Genomic DNA, 18,002 nt, shown 5'->3' with positions numbered 1-18,002 from the left:
TTTGTCAGTCACTCTGTGTATAATGCATGTATATCTTGTGTATGTCAGTCACTGTGTATATAATGTCATGTATATGTTGTGTTTTATCAGTCACTCTGTGTATAATGTCATGTATGTGATGTGTTTGTCAGTCACTCTGTGTATGATGAATGTGTATGTTGTTTTTGTCAGCCACTCTGTGCATAATGCATGTGTATGTTGTGTCAGTCTCTCTGTGTATGTTACATGTGTATGTTGTGTTTGTCAGTCACTCTGTGTATCATGCATGTGTATGTTGTGTTTGTTATTCACTCTGTGTATGATGGTTGTGCATATTGTGTTTTTCAGTCACCCTGTGTATAATGCATGTATATGTTGCATTTGTCCGTCACTCTGTGTATGATGCATTTATATGTTGTATTTGTCATTCACTCTGTGTTTAATGTCATGTATAGTTGTTTTATCAGTCACTATGTGTATAATGCATGTGTATGTTGTGTTTGTCAGTCACTCTGTACATAATGCATGTATATGTTTTGTCAGTCACTCTGTGCATAATGCATGTATATGTTGTGTTTGTCAGTCACTATGTGTATAATGTCATGCACATATTGTGTTTTTCAGTTACTCTGTGTATAATGCATGTATATGTTGTGTTTGTCAGTCACTCTGTGGATAATGCATGTATATGTTGTGTTTGTCATTCTGTTTATGATGCATGTATATTTTGTGTCAGTCACTCTGTTTGAGATTCATTTGTATGTCGTGCTTGTCATGTATCTATTGTACTTATACACTCAAGCTGGCGCTAATATTCACATGGTATATAATAAATGTATATAATGTCCGATCCAGCCTTGATGGATATGCTACACATTTGCAGAACAAACAGCAGTAGAATTACCCAATCTAAGGTTCTAAACTTTGTCTGTGACATAAACAATACATTATTGAGGGACAGGTATGTGTCTCAGAGATTATCGCTTCACTGGAACAGATTCCACAGTTATGTGAAACAGAGCTCAACCCTTAGCGTATTCAAAACCTATTTGGACCAATGGATTGAAAGTTGCAAATTCACCTCTGGCTTGTTGCTGTGGCTGTTATGGACTGAGACAGTTTGTAGTTGCAGTAAGGTACAGGCGTACAGCAAATCCATGTTTGCCTGTGAGCATTGATAATTTGGAAAACTGTGGCAAGAATGGCTAGGCTTAAAAAGGCTATAGGGTCATTAGCCTTGTAACCTCCTATGATCCCATGAATCTATTGTTATTCCTGTGGACTGAAACTGAAATAGGCCCACTGGGATCAGTGCTCCATCCCAGTTAACAAATTTGAAATAAATAAAGAAAATAAACTTACAATGAGTGCAAATGGAAGGCACAGTCATTCATAACAGCAGTAAAGTGTTCAATTCATGAATACAAACCTCACAAAGGAAATATTATTCAGCTTTACATGTAATTTGTGCCAGATGACAGCTTTGAATAGTGAACAGCCTATCCCTTCTGTAAAGAACACTCATTCTCTACCCTCAGGTCCATCTTCATTTCTGAGCTCTGCAGCGACTGTCACAAAAAGTATCACAAAGTTTCACTGCATGCCTAAGTATGTAGCTGATGACATAATGAGGAAGGAAGCTAGACTGTCTCACTACTCGTGGTATGTTGTCAGGTACTGTGGCTATCAGCAGACTCACTTCCAGTTTCTGCCACCTCAGAAAAATATAACTGTGATTAACTGCAAGTTAAGGAATGAATAATAAGTCATTACAAGTTACCGAGCCAGAGGGGCACACTGTGTAAAATGTTAGCTTCGGTGAAGTAACAAACCCAAAATATTACAAAAATTTTTATATTGTATCCATGATTTTTATTATTATTATTATTATTATTATTATTATTATTATTATTACTATTATTGTTATTATTATTATTATTATTACTATTATTATTATTATTGTTATTATTATTATTGTTATTATTATTATTATTATTATTATTACTATTACTATTATTATGAGCTACTAGCAATAATTATTTTTGCTCTGTCCCTGATTCTTCTTGAGGTAACAAATGGCAATAACCCCCCCCAAAAAAAAAATCCATTGCCATAATTCAAGAAAAATAAATATCAGATACATATGCATGCCAGTTAAGTTTAGTTAAAAACTCAGTGACTCTCACCCTAACATTGCAATCTTTAAGTCAAAACAATAGTTTCTTATAATTCTGTTTCATAGGTTCTTACTAGGCATGCAGTCCTGGAGAGCATTAATGGGCCTAACCCAAATGGCTAATTGCCCCAAAGCACTGGTTGGTTAAGTGATTTGTTCAAAGTCACACAGTAAGCAAATGAAGGTGAAAAGATTCAGACCCTTTAGTCCTGGCATTGGGAGTAATTCTTAATAGGTCAAGGCTTTAGTCCTCTTTGTCCTAACTGCTAAATTTTGTTTTTGCATTTTTTTCAGAATTTAAAATTGCAATCTGTCTTCCGTGAGACATTTCCAACATTAATAAATCTTACCAGCACACTAACATACTTTCATGTTTATTGCTGCCTTCTTTTTCTGGTGGACAGTTACTCAATTGATGTGCTGAGTCTGATTGAAAGTGAACACCCAATAAGGTGAAGGCCAGGGGTAGGAAACTGGAGGACCTGCAATGCCTGAGCAAACAATATGCTGCCTGGCAACAAAGTGGAGAGATGATGTCACTTCAAGGAAACCAAGTATCTATCATCAGTAGTACACAGGAGCCAGCAACATAAGTCAAGCACTTCCTCACTGGAATGCTAATGGCACTGATTAAGAACTGCACCAGAGAATATCCTTAAAACTAATATCTATTTTAAAAATGCTTTTCCCTACCCCCCCCCTTTTCTTTATGCCTTTTGGGAAGAAACTGAGCCTAGAACTGTCTAATTTACCACTTTGGGGGAACTTTTCAGAATGTACAGACATTCATCCTATGCCCGAGCCTGCAGATTTGTTAGTCCAGACTGATTCTGCTTGTCTGCACCATACTTTTCATTTTTGGAAACTACTGGTTTTAATTTTTCCAGCTGTCTTATTTGGGAATCCATTTACCCAAGCTATGTTTAAGCTACAAGTGTTGTTAAGTCCTATAGCCTTGTGGCCCTATACTGAAACTTCCAAATCTAAGAAGATTTTCCCTTGTCCATAATAAAATATAAGAAATCAGAAGCCTTCTATCATCAGATTCAACAGACTAACACCTAAGAAACATCTAAATGTTTATCTAAAAACATATGCATTTGATAAGTGAACTTAAGATATTACTCAGGCAGAAGTGAATAAAATAGAAAACAAACCACTAACAGGATTACATTAAACTTACAAGCTCTTTGTTAACTGGGTGATTATAACTGTCCTTCAGACTGTTTCGGCCATGACTCATGCCACAAGGACTGGGATAAAAATGTGATACAGAAGGACACTTTGTAGCAAGCAAGCAAACAGCTAACAGACAGAACATGAAATCTCTATGTAGACAGTAACCAGAGCTCAGGACTGAACCCAGATCTTTGAAGCGGATAATGTAACAACTGGAAGACTGTGCTGCCAATATATTCAAGCAGTTATAGCAACTTAGAGAATACATAATATGACAGCATGAGTGTAACAAGTTGTTTTTGAGCTGCCCAGGTCCTGGAGGCATTGCTTAACTTTGTATCCATTAGCTGTATCAAGGCTTATTTGGACAGCCACCTTAAATGCACTGTAACTAAATTATTACTCAACCAAAACAGAGAAAGCATGTTATTTAAAATGCTTGGGGTAAACATGCAGAAAAATAAATGTTAAATACATCTAGCATTAAAATTAATTTTAGAATAAAAAGGATTGCACACGTGAGAGTGTAAATAGGAGAAATGCCTAGCATCATCAGCTTTGAATGTTGGTATGTTCTGTAAGTCAACCTTACTTCCCTTACTTACTGTAGTAAATAAGGAGCATATTTAAAATGTTAAAATATTTGTAAATGCTGCAAATGCAGGATATACAGTACAATATATTTCATAATGATGTTTATCCACTTTTTTTTACAGAGTACAATCTGCTCATTTCTATTTGCCAGTAAAAAAAGTGTACTGTGACTTTAAGACTGTCTGATGTAACTACCAGTGGGTGTCTACAAAGTGCAAAACAGAAAGTAAGAAAAAAAAACTTTGAGAGCTGCTCTGCTTGTCAGGTAAGCAAGTGTCATTTCTCTTATTTTTTTAAACCGGTGCCTTGTTTTTTATTAATAAAAAATGTTGTATTTCTGGGAGTAAGACTGCTATCGTTCAAATGTGACAGTAAGATGATTGTTGGAAATGTTTTACTCTCGTGCTAGGATCAAAGCAGATTCTTGACATTGCTGTCTTAGCTGCCACGCTGCAGAAGGGATAGGTCAAAAATGGACTTCCATACAGATGTTAAGAATTGTGTTATGTTTTAAATTCCACAGACTTACTTCTTTAGTTTTCATTGATTTGTTTTCAGTCAAGCTACTTGGCAACGCCTTCAAAAACAATTAGTAAAACAAATTCTTGACACGTTTGCTTATGTACTGACAGTTTCTAAGATTAAATACAGTTGTTTTTCTTAATTTGCTTCTTTCTTTCCCCCTTTATGTTTCTCTATATTTCTGTCTTTTACTTTTTTCCAGTCCTTGTTTTAGTCATCAGGAAGCGGTCTGCATTAAGATTCCATCATGTCGGCACAGTAGCTCACTGGATACTAATGGGAAGAAGGCTTGCACCGGGTGGGAATTGGCACAGTGCTAGGGCTGTCACATCTCCTTTTGTCCTTTTGGTAATTTTGTTAATAGCACCATTGTTCCAGATAGAGGCTGTATAATATTCTAGTTCCACTTAATGTACTGAATAAAGCAAAGCACGGAAGTTTAGTACGAGTCAAAGATTTCATAGGGTTGCTAAAAATCAGCAAAGATACAACACATTCAGGGTACTGAGAGTATCCTGTGGAGATTTTCACATAGTCTCAAAGAACAGATCTCCCAGGATCCTAGAAGTAAAGCATATGAGCATGCACACACACACACTCACTCTGCTGCAATGTACGTGGCCCATACCATCCCACCACCTATGCAGACGATACCCATGACACTTGCTGTGTTAGTGCCCCAACTGTCTACAGGATGCCTTTATGGTCCTGTCACTTTAGTTTATGCCTTCAGGCACTTGCTCATTTAGATCTACAGGCAATGGAAAGTTGATTCCACTTGTCCTAGCCATTTGAGAATAACTCCACGGTTTCAGGTTGTGCTTGCCATCACCTCAGCATTTTTTTTAGTTACATTTCATTTTGGGCCTGTTGTTCTACTTCCAGCATCAGAAGCTACTGACTTAACCTGTCCCACCTATACTGCAGTTTTTCCCCCCGTTACTGTTTCATCTTCCTGTCCACTTTGCCCTTCATTGGCAGGAACCCCCTCTGCACAGGAGTAAGCCTCAATTGTGCGTCATAAAGGATGGTCGACTGAACAGGTAGCCAGGCTCCCTTACTGAGCAGTATTCCATCTTACTGTGGATGTTAGGTTTTCTGGGTAGAACTCTAACATTCTGTTGCCATCTATGTGCAATGACAGTAAATAGGCTCACTTATGTGTGTATATATATATATATATATATATATATATATATATATATATATATATATATATATATATAAAACACACACACACTGCTCACCCTGGATATGTCTATACTTCCCAAAAGGTAGAGAATTGCCCTTAAGCACTTGTATCACAGCACAGTTTATATCACTAAAAAGCCTTGACTCCTATGAATTTTGAACTAATTAGACAAAAATCTACCTTTTGTTAAAGACTAATACAGTGTACCCAGAATGATATATCTTGAATTTGCATCTATCTCCATTTTTATAAAGCTAAAATACCAGAGACCTCTATCCCCATTTTTTCTGGATTAAATCATATTCTATAAGCAAGTTTCCGAAATGAAAAGGAATTCTGATCTTTTTTTCCACCTGCTTTGCTAAATCCTATGCAGTCTTTTACAATGATTTTACTATGAATGTGTAAGTACAATTCTTTCAGCAACTACTGCTCCTTTATAAATATCTGTGTGAAAATGTCAGTCTAAATTGCTGTAATGTGAAAGCCTTTTCATGATTTTTAACAGTGTTAAAGTTGTATTATCCTTTTGGTTCAGTGTGTTAAACACTGCCACTTACACACCGTTAAGGATTTGCTCAACATACTAAAAATCAGTCCACCAGTCTACACCTGAAATAACTCCATCTAGGTCTGTGCTCTTTCCAGGTAAACAAAACAAAATCAGATAAAATTATAAATAAAGTAATGAAATAATTCGGCCTTGTTCAGTTAGCCAGGATGGCCTTACAGTCAGCAGGGTGATAATCAGATGTGTGATAGCAGTGGCACATTACAGTACCATGAGTTTCTGTAGTATTGTGGTTATCATGTTCACCTAGCACGTGAAAGGTCCCTGATTTGGAACCAGGCTGATACAGTTTTAGGGGTTGGGGGCTGGCATAATGGTTAATGATGGCATCATTGTTAAGGGGCTTATCTCACAGACACAAGATACAGCATTTGATTCTCACCTTTTGGCCTTATAGCACAGAGGTTAGAGTACTCTAGTAAACCAGGGGACATGGGTTAAATTCTCACCAAGGCCCCTGCTTGTCCTTTGGGGTTGGGAGTTGGCACAATGGTTAATAATAGCATAACTGTTAAGGTATTTATCTCACAGACACAGGTACATGGTTTCATTCTCATCTTTGAGAAAAAATGGATAGGCTTAAAATGTCCTGCAAGGACTATTAATTTCCTATCATCTCTTTCACCAGGTTTCTTGTCATGCAATCTTTAGCCCCTCACACTCTTCCTTCCTTGTTCTCATTGTTTACTTTATTTTGCAGGTCATTTCTTGCGACATCTGGCAAAAGTGTCCATTCATGGCATTTACATCCTGACTTGCATCTTCTATTTTCCCTTTTCAGTATCTCTAACATTACCCAAACATGATCTGACAGGCAAATTTCCCCTGTTTTGAAGTTCACACTTCTCTGACCAAGATCCCTCCCTTACCAAGAGTTTATCTCGCCTTGCTCCTCAGTATTCCTACAGCAGATGTACTGCCTCTGTTACTCGCATCTGACCATCCAGATGACAAACCAACCCCCATCTGCCTGCATCTTGCAAAGCTCTTTTCAGACCACAGAATAGCATACCTGTTCCCATTCATTTTGAATTACTTTAACATGCCCCTGTCTTCCATCAGCACTCCTCAGCCAAAAGTGATACTTTACTCTTGTATGTTTCTTCTTTGTTTGACCAATATATCATGTTGTTTGATCACAACTACATTCAGTAGTATACGTCACTCCACAACAATTATAGTCAAAATAATAACAAATGTGTGCTTACCCTAACCCTACCCCCTCAACCCTAACTGCAAACCATACCTAAAAAACTCTTCCCATAATACCGCCATTATTCAGACATATTGGAGGCTAGTGTTATGTGGGTGGTTTAGTATAAAGACTGGGAAAGGGACTTGTTTTCATTTTTTGATATTTCACTTGTTCAACGTTTAAGTAATTCAGTCTTATGTATGTTCAATTTTATTTTTGTCTGTGCATTTTTTTTTTCATTATGTAAATTCAGTCACACATAAGTAAATTATATCATTAAGGTGTTAAGATGTAATCACTCCCTTATACTCAGCACTGTTTTTGCCAATTACTGAGTACAGTGCCCCTTTTGGAATGTATTACTAAATATATCAAGCAGGTAGAAAGACCCCAGAGATCACAGGCCTAAAGTCCCCAAGAGAAGCTGGAAGCTATATAATTTTTTTAGTGGCGGTAGCTGTCTAACTTACCATACCATACAGCTCCAATTTTCCTAGACATTATGGTTCTCTGTAAGTCCAGTATATATCTGCCAGTACTAGAACCAGGGGGCCTAAATCTTCACCAACAGATGGAGGGACAGGTTTGTACCCCAGCACCTCCCAGACCTCTAGAATAAACTTCCCCTATGTGTTAAGCAGCAGGACTCACTATGTTTTTTTAAATAAAAACTAGATGGTTGGTTAGGTGTTGGGGAGGTGCGGCCTGTGGGACAAGGTTCTTTTAAATATAAACTAGATGACTGGTTCAGTATCCACAAACTTACTCCAGGATTGACAGTTATGATACTCCTGGGGCAAAGAGGTGCAGCCTGTGCATTGGTACTGACAAGGCATGAATTGTCATGTGGCTTTGTGGCCTTGACATATCTATGAATCTGTACATGTGCGCACACACATGTGTGTCCTACATATAGCTAGTGTCTTATCTAGAACTAGTTTCTTTACGTTGCACTAATTGAGTGCTGTGATAGGCTAAGCTTCCCCTGTGACACTGAAACGGGTATTGTGCGATGAACGAATAAATAAACTGGAGGCTAAATGAGTCAAAATGGATATTAAATGGTCCAAAATGCACCACCAGAAGCCCGCCCTGATGAATGACGATCAGTACTATTGCAACTTACTGACATTACAGATCCCGTCATGCCTGTATTTGTAATTGCTGCTGATGCACACCTCATTAATTGTATGAACTCCCCCACCACTAAAAAGATTATTGTGTTACTGGTTTTGCGTACAGGAAATGGCTTGTGTGGACAGATCTGCAGTAATAACAGTAACAGTTTATGTCTTAGAATTCCAAACTTTCATAAAGTTAAGTGGCAATAAGCATTTCATATGTACTTCCCATCATCCAGCTAAATGAGTTAGCAGAGAGCTTGGTACAAAGACTTAATGATGCTGTTAATGTCGTAAAATCTCACATTAGCACAAAGTAGGCAGTGTCTGTTTTGCATACTGAAACACAGTGCTTGGAACCACTAATACAGCACCAGCTTTCTGTTCTTAAATCAGAGCTTATGATTTAGCCTAAATTTAATACAACTAGATGTCAGGAATGTAAAAGTTTTACATTTGACCAGCATGTGCTAACAACATGAGTACAGAAGCTGAACGTGACAGCCAGGGCAAATTGTTTCACACTCAGAGCCCCTAATATACATAATAATTATGTGAGGTGACACACAGAGAAAGCACACAAAAAAAAATGTGTAGTGTTTATCTAGCAAAATGCTTAACACATACTACATGGTAACTGAGCTTTGACTGGAGATCAGATAACCAAATGCTTACCGCTAGATGGATGGATGCTAAGAGGCTTACCCCAGAAATGGTGGATTACTAGATCCAAAACTAAGGAGGATTGATGTCCGAAAGTGTTCCACAAAATGGAGAGATTGCTAAGACCATACTGTGATGATGATTGACCAGGACAATGCCGTTAGCAGGATGGGTGGCCACCTTTTCCCCACTCATGATGGAAAATAGTAGTGTGATGGCAGGCACCCCCATGTACAATCTGACCAGAACACCTGAGGAGACTCAACAGATAGTGAACTTGTGTACAAGCCAGAACACCTGAGGAGACTCAACAGATAGTGAACATGTGTACATATCTGAGCCAGAACACCTGAGGAGACTCAACAGTGAACTTGTGTACAATCTGAGCCAGAACACCTGAGGAGACTCAACAGATAGTGAACATGTGTACATATCTGAGCCAGAACACCTGAGGAGACTCAACAGATAGTGAACTTGTGTACAATCTGAGCCAGAACACCTGAGGAGACTCAACAGATAGTGAACTTGTGTACAATCTGAGCCAGAACACCTGAGGAGACTCAACAGATAGTGAACTTGTGTACAATCTGAGCCAGAACACCTGAGGAGACTCAACAGATAGTGAACTTGTGTACCCAAAACACTGGAGAGACTCAACAGATAGTGAAGTTGTGTACAATCTGAGCCAGAACACCTGAGGAGACTCAACAGATAGTGAACTTGTGTACAATCTGAGCCAGAACACCTGAGGAGACTCAACAGATAGTGAACTTGTGTACAATCTGAGCCAGAACACCTGAGGAGACTCAACAGATAGTGAACTTGTGTACAATCTGAGCCAGAACACCTGAGGAGACTCAACAGATAGTGAACATGTCAATCTGAGCCAGAACACCTGAGGAGACTCAACAGATAGTGAACTTGTGTACAATCTGAGCCAGAACACCTGAGGAGACTCAACAGATAGTGAACTTGTGTACAATCTGAGCCAGAACACCTGAGGAGACTCAACAGATAGTGAACTTGTGTACAATCTGAGCCAGAACACCTGAGGAGACTCAACAGATAGTGAACTTGTGTACAATCTGAGCCAGAACACCTGAGGAGACTCAACAGATAGTGAACTTGTGTACAATCTGAGCCAGAACACCTGAGGAGACTCAACAGATAGTGAACTTGTGTACAATCTGAGCCAGAACACCTGAGGAGACTCAACAGATAGTGAACTTGTGTACAATCTGAGCCAGAACACCTGAGGAGACTCAACAGATAGTGAACTTGTGTACAATCTGAGCCAGAACACCTGAGGAGACTCAACAGATAGTGAACTTGTGTACAATCTGAGCCAGAACACCTGAGGAGACTCAACAGATAGTGAACTTGTGTACAATCTGAGCCAGAACACCTGAGGAGACTCAACAGATAGTGAACTTGTGTACAATCTGAGCCAGAACACCTGAGGAGACTCAACAGATAGTGAACTTGTGTACAATCTGAGCCAGAACACCTGAGGAGACTCAACAGATAGTGAACTTGTGTACAATCTGAGCCAGAACACCTGAGGAGACTCAACAGATAGTGAACTTGTGTACAATCTGAGCCAGAACACCTGAGGAGACTCAACAGATAGTGAACTTGTGTACAATCTGAGCCAGAACACCTGAGGAGACTCAACAGATAGTGAACTTGTGTACAATCTGAGCCAGAACACCTGAGGAGACTCAACAGATAGTGAACTTGTGTACAATCTGAGCCAGAACACCTGAGGAGACTCAACAGATAGTGAACTTGTGTACAATCTGAGCCAGAACACCTGAGGAGACTCAACAGATAGTGAACTTGTGTACAATCTGAGCCAGAACACCTGAGGAGACTCAACAGATAGTGAACTTGTGTACAATCTGAGCCAGAACACCTGAGGAGACTCAACAGATAGTGAACTTGTGTACAATCTGAGCCAGGACACCTGAGGAGACTCAACAGATAGTGAACTTGTGTACATGGACACTTGTCACTTAATGCAATTGTGGGTATTAACTAGTACCTCTACGGTATTACATTGGATTGAAATGGCTAGGCTTAAAATGACCTCCAGGTTGCTAGCCTAGTCATCTTCTATGATCCTATGATCCTTTGTGGGAGAATACTTTTGTGAAATTGAAATAAAAGGTTATGAGAGCAGTTACATTTGAGAAATGCTATTCTTTTCGTACCATTGAGAAGTTCACTTTACCAAGGTAATTACTGAAATTACATAATTTTTTTCAAGTGTTTAACCATAATCACATCAAAAAAGTTTAGTATAAAATTAAACATTAATAAAAAATAAAAATGAAACTAATAGTAACATTAAACATATCCATACACCCAGGCTGCAGTGAACTAAGCTTGCCTTTCTAGCAATAATAAGACCATTACTTTCTGTAGCTTAGCTACCAAAATACTCCCCACTCCATCAAATGGATTGTTTGATTACTGGCATATACACTACAAACAAAAGTAGTCCTAAAAATGGAGTCTACAGGATGACTTTGTGCAGAACACATTTCTAATGTCACCATCTGAGGCTCTTCAAAAGGTAACAGACAAATAATCAAGGATAGTATGGGAGTGGCCATATCGAGAGACTATAGCTGCTTCCAAAGGATGCCTTCATCTAAAGTTCTCAGTGATGCAGAGAGACCAAGTTGGAGCAGGACAGAATTATATCCCTAATCACCTACCACATATAGGTAATTGAATATCTTAAGATGGGTTGTCTTTTTGCTGTAACATCATAAAGGTTGTCTGGTGGGGAACATAGAGGCCATGCAATTTAAGAGAAGAGATGTGTATAAATAACTTTTTAGTTCCTTATTAATAAAAGACAGGTATAAGACTGCAATAATTCTCTTTTTTCAGAGGATCAGAAAAAGGTTACTTGAGGGAAGTGATGACCAGGCCTCATTCAGTATAGCTGGAAAAATTCCAGACATCAGAGAAGATACCAGAGTCTGGAACAGTAATGAATAAGAATATCTAGACAAGATTTTGAATATCATGGTTTGTTCAGTATCCAAGCCGCAAGCTGTAGGTCATAAATCCATAGTGATGTCCATGACCTCAGACTAATCACCATGCTAATTCCAAGGCATAGGTTTCCACCTGATACATTGCTATGTCCACTGGGTTGCTCATTTGACAGTTTTCTACTTGACAAAGGCAACATTATTTGCTATGAAATGAGCTGTAGTTTTATAGTCTGAGGTAGGAAAGCCTTCCTGTTTATTAAAATGCTGGACATCAAAACCTACCTATTATCCAAGACAGTACAACTGATTTGTTAGATATAGCAGAGATTTTCCTTGCTGTGAACATTGATACCTTTCTGGAAGACGTCAGCTGATAAGTAAGAAAATGACCATCTGTTATGCGTGTGTCTTCCAGCATTCTGATCCTTCATCACATTCCGGATTTTTCTCCAACCTCTTAGCTGCAGAATAAGGGACAAATACAGAAGTAGTCAAGAACATTTGGGGATACTTTCTGATACTTTCTGAAATATTAGTAATATTAGCATGAGAAGTTGACAGAATAACAAATGTGGATACTTTTTTTTTAAATATTAGTGCCGTTAACTTGGGAAGTTGACAGAATAAGGTAATGTGAATTAATTTGCATTTTTGGAAGTAAAAGAAGTCTACTCATTTAATTACGGCAATTATTTTTGAAATATAATTTATAACATTTTCCCTTTAAATTACTAGGTTTAGGAGGGATTAGCAGGGGCAAAATTTCTGAGCCAAAATTTGGGACATTCCTAAAAATCGGGGACAATTGAGAGCTATGCTTGAGACTATGGATCCCTTTGTCATACCAGAACTCAAGCTTGCAGTACAGACAAGGCTGAAAAGGTCAGGTTATAGCATGAGGTAACTAAAAGCATAAGGGTCCTCCAAATCCTTCTCTGTCTAATGCACTGAGTAACAGAAATCCCAAGCAATATCACGGGTTGCATAATTGTGCCAGAATTTTGTACAGAATGAGTTGCCATTATAAGCATATTATTACTGTTTTGAAACAAGTCCAGTTTGCTAGACTTTTCATAAATATTCCTTATATTACAATATGGTAGTGCAGTAACCTGTACAGAGCCAGTAAAACACACATCCTAATAAATGTCTTTGACAGATTAAAGGCTTCCTAGGTATCACAGTAGGGGCAAGGAGAATCTTAGTGTATGAGAGAGATTTTGGGTGTGTGAGAAAAAGTGATTTTACCTCTGGGTGGAACTGATAATTTCTCTTTACGAGCCCAATAACTAATCCAATGAAAATGTTTGTTCCTCCACTTTATGTCAGACTGTGTTGCGTTAGAGATGTATTTTTTCTAGCTTGCTCAAATCAGTCAGTAATGATGGTTTGCTGTATCCAGGACTGTCGAATCTCTGAGCGAGTAGGAAGTAAATATGTATTTTAAATTACATTTTCTCTTTGCTGAAGATGCAGCATTCTTGCCTTGAGAGTTTGGGGATGCAGTAGGAATCCCTCTTACAAAACTGCATTTTTGTTGTTTTGCTGAAGGCATTGATTGATTGTACATACTGGTAGTTCACGTTTTCAGTGTAATGCTACCAGTGCTTTTACTTTACTGAGTTACATTTTGCAGTGACATAGTACAACTTTCATGAGAGTTGTTCAGGGGAACCTGTAAACCATGCTCTGGACAAACCCCCAAGGTTGTCATTGTTCATTCCCATCCCCTTTTACTTAAGGAGCTGCTGACTGTTGTCACTATAAATATGTGTCATGTAGCAAACAGACAGGAGAATGAACAAAGGGCCAGTATACTTTTACCTTTTTACCCCCCCCCCCGCTAATTTAATATGCAAACTCTGAGAATGCACAATCCCCAGGGAAAGGGAATATTTCCCTACCTGGGGATTGTTGATCTCACACACTTGTTAATTATTTGCATAATCAACCAAATGCATTACATTAAAAAGATGTTCACCAACATCTGTATTAACCACACCAATGGATCCTGTGTGTGCCTGTGGGTGGTGGTGGTGGTTGGGGCTAAACATGTCAACTTTCTGTATAGTCAACGGCTGTCTTGTCAATGTAGTTTGCTCCTCTGCAAAAAACATTATTTCACTGTCGACATTTTTTGTTTTTGTGTGTGTCAACATTAGTGACATCAACATTTGGGTGTTTAGATATTGAAGTATACCACTGTGTGTGTGCATGTGTGTGTCTATAAACATAATATATATATATATATATATATATATATATATATATATATATATATATATATATATATATATATATATGTGTGTATATACATGAGTATGTATGCTTATATATGGGTCCCAACATAGTTTGACTGAGGCTGTGATTATCAAACCCAATTCATTGAAGCTGAGCTTGTTGTTCTCTAAGAAGGGGGAAAATAGGACATGTCCCCTCCCAGGACCTGTGTTAATGCCAGTTCCTGTATTTCAGGTTTCATTTCATTTTAGAGCCTCAACAAAACCCACCTTATTAATTTGTTCGATACTCATATATATGCATATGTATATATGCACACACACATTATACATTTACATATAAATATGGAGAAACTGAACATCACATTTTCCAACTGTTTTAAAAATGTTCTCATTTATTTTAAGAACAGACCAATTATTCCCAATAATGTTATTTACCAATGAACTATGATTAGTGTGGAAAAGTAGATTAGATGCCACCTCATCCTAGGTTTAAATGACTGTATCTCAGTATAACCAGTTTTAGAAATGAGGGCTGCTATTCAAAGTAATTTTACTTGTATTTTGTGTATTGTGAATGTATATTTTTCATAAGTTCATATTTTATTAGTATACATTTTCTGATTTAGTAAATTTATGGTATTTTATGTTTTTATAAGAAGTAGTAGATAAATAAAATGATAAAGAATGGTGCATGCTTTTTGTATGTTTAAGTGACTTTACATAGGTTACATTGCTAAATTGTTTAGGAAAAATGGCTCTTAAACAATACTAATTAGGCACACAATTAATTAATTGTATATTGATTGAAGTATTTAAACCCGTGTTTTGATTAATGGAAATGTTTGATGAAGTCCAGAGTGGTAGGGACGAAAGTGTTCAATTTGTGTTGACTAAATGAGATTGGTACAAATGTTCATTTTGGTTTTTGAGCATCATACTATTTTGTATCTGAGACTTCATGAACCCATTTTGTAGATTCTTGGTCGGTTTTGTGGGGTTGCATAGTTTATGCACATTGTTGCTTTGATTCATAGATATAGAAATATATTTATATCTATATCTGTCTATGTGTTAATAGTCAAGCCACAGAAATGCTGATGTGCTTCACATTAAGATAATTACATCAACAAAAACACATTGGCATGCTGCAGCACATGCTTTCAGGGACAAGCACCCCTGCATCCCCTCCCACAGCTGGGGGCTGTACCCTCTACTAATTATATATACTAACTCTGAGATCTCACAATCCACAGGAAAAGGGCATATTCCGCCTACCCCAGCGACTGTCGATCTTGCACAGCTGTAAGCCATTTTGCATATGTCGGCCAGTGTGAGTTGACAATACCCAAGCTGAACATCCAAATTTCAATTTATGCTGGGACTCTAGAAGAAGTATTTTATAAGCACATAGACAAACACACATTGTTGTAGATACAATAATAATGTCCTGTATCCAAATAGGACATTGAGGGACAAGTATTTATTCCTATTCCCCATCCATTGGTTTAGGTTGCACTTATGTTCCGAACTTATAATGGTTGTTTTAGGTTGCACTTAAACTGGGTAATAGACGAACACAAGCTTTACATGGATGGGAAGCCTGTTGCATAGGAAGGGCAGTCTCTGGGACACATATCGGTCTCTCCAGTATGTTATATTTAAGTCAGAGACAAAATTCAGGTCCTTAGATGTTGTATTTCTAGTACTGTATAACTTACAAATATGCAGGATATTCATAAGTGTGTGAATTGTGTATGCATTGTAAACCAGGCATAGATCATCCCTCACAATCTATAGGAGACTGACTAGAGAGAAAGGGCTTTAAGGCTCTCTGCATAAGGCAGATTTGATACGCCTTGTATTCTTTTTGTAAGGAATCTCTGAGGTCGCTCTAGTTTCTGCATATGCTTGGTCAAATACATACTGAAGGGAGTACTGTACTCTGTGATTGGTCTGACAAGGGCAGGGTACCATGAGATAATGACCTATTTAGACCTAGATGCCTTCCCCTTAATTATAAGTTCCGGAACATAAAGGATTTCCTCACCACTGTGGCCACATGGTTGATGACTCATAGAGGCATATCATCAAAATGGTAATTATTTGGGATGGTTGACTTCCCAAAGGGTACAGTTATTCATTTCTTAGCATTGAGTTTAAGACCATGACTGATACCATTTGTTATTTGGAGATAGGCCTTCTTGAAGAATGCTAGTGTCTGCAGGGGGGATGATGATAACCCCAAAAAATTCCAGTGTAAGGAAACATTTGTTAGCAGCTTCAATACAACAAAACTTCTGTAATAAAACACAAAGCTTTCAGACGTGCGTCCTTCCTCTCTGTGAACAAACACAACAAAACACTTCCTTTTCCTTTTATAGTGAAGCTTAATTGCATCACATGACACAGGCAGCAGTCAGAATTCATTATAAAAGGAAAAGGAAGTGTTTTTTTCTGTTTGTTCACACTGAGGAAGGATGCATGTCCGAATGCTTTGTGTTTTATTAAAGAAGTTGTGTTGTATTAAAGCTGCTGTCAAGTGTTTCCTTACACTGGAATTTTTCTGTGTTTGATATTGTTGTGACAATGAAGGTTTACCATTGTGCTGGTCCCTATTTTGTTGTACTTTGAGTCGATCATAATCCCCAGCTTACAATCCCCTGCAAACTAAGTCAGCCATAAACCTTCAGCATTTGCTTCCATTTCAGAGAAGTAGATGCCAAAAAGGAGCGGGCCTAGTATGGAGACCTGGGGGACTCCACTAGAGACTTGCCTCTTGGTGGAGGTGACCTCGCCTGTTTTGACCTCCTGGGGCCTGTCATGGAGCCAGATGGCTATCCAGTGGATGATAAAAGGGTCTATACTTAAATTAGTGAGCTTGTCTGTGATGCCTGAGTGGATAGTGTATCAAAATTCTTGGCCAGGTCAAGGTAAGCTGTTTGCACAGTCTTGACCTCATCCATTGCTTTGGTGACCCTCACAAAGAAGTCCACCAGATTTAATTGTCAGAACAAAGCCAAATTGTGATGGATCCAGTGTTTGCAGGTTACCTATGTCCTCATTTATCATGTCCATGATGATTCTTTACATGGCCTTACATATGAGGCTGGTCAGACTTTTGGGCCTGTAGTTTTCTTAATCAGTGGTTGGACCTCCTTTGTGGAGGGGAATGACTGTAGCCATCTTCTATTTTCTGTAATGCTTTGTGGCTCATGTTTCTAATGTTTTTCATCTACTTCAATATTATAATGTTTGCACAATCCTCGATATAACAGTCTTGCCACATTATTATGTCTTTCAGTATACAGTCCTCCTGCTATTAGTATGTCCGAACAAGCAGTAAGATGTGCTGTTGCTTCCAATTCTATTTTACAAAACCTATATTTGTCTGTTTCTCCCATATATTCAATGGACTTTGTAAACCAACATGTGCGTAGTTCACTATTTTGGGCCATCAATATTACCCTTTCATCTTTTAGTTTAAATTCACCTCTTTCCTGCATTTGATCCTGATCAACATGAGGTTGTTCAAAGAGTTTTCTGTACTTGCAACAAT

General features: G+C 38.1%; 1 protein-coding gene across 1 annotated transcript in view; it reads left to right on the top strand.

Annotated features, from left to right (window-relative positions):
• The first annotated feature begins 4,110 nt into the window (after nt 1-4,110).
• Nucleotides 4,111-18,002, top strand: part of LOC122810372 (mixed lineage kinase domain-like protein) — a 419,511-nt gene continuing 405,619 nt past the window's right edge. The window contains exon 1 of the mRNA XM_044081959.1: nt 4,111-4,193. The gene's annotated coding sequence lies outside the window, so the exon portion shown is untranslated. The remainder of the gene's footprint in view (nt 4,194-18,002) is intronic.

The sequence above is a fragment of the Protopterus annectens genome, chromosome 8.part1 (genome assembly GCF_019279795.1).
Source record: "Protopterus annectens isolate FY-2018-M chromosome 8.part1, PAN1.0, whole genome shotgun sequence".
Taxonomy (NCBI): Eukaryota; Metazoa; Chordata; order Ceratodontiformes; family Protopteridae; genus Protopterus; species Protopterus annectens.
The sequence above is the reverse complement of the archived record's forward strand: the minus strand, read 5'-3'. Positions and strand labels throughout refer to the sequence as shown.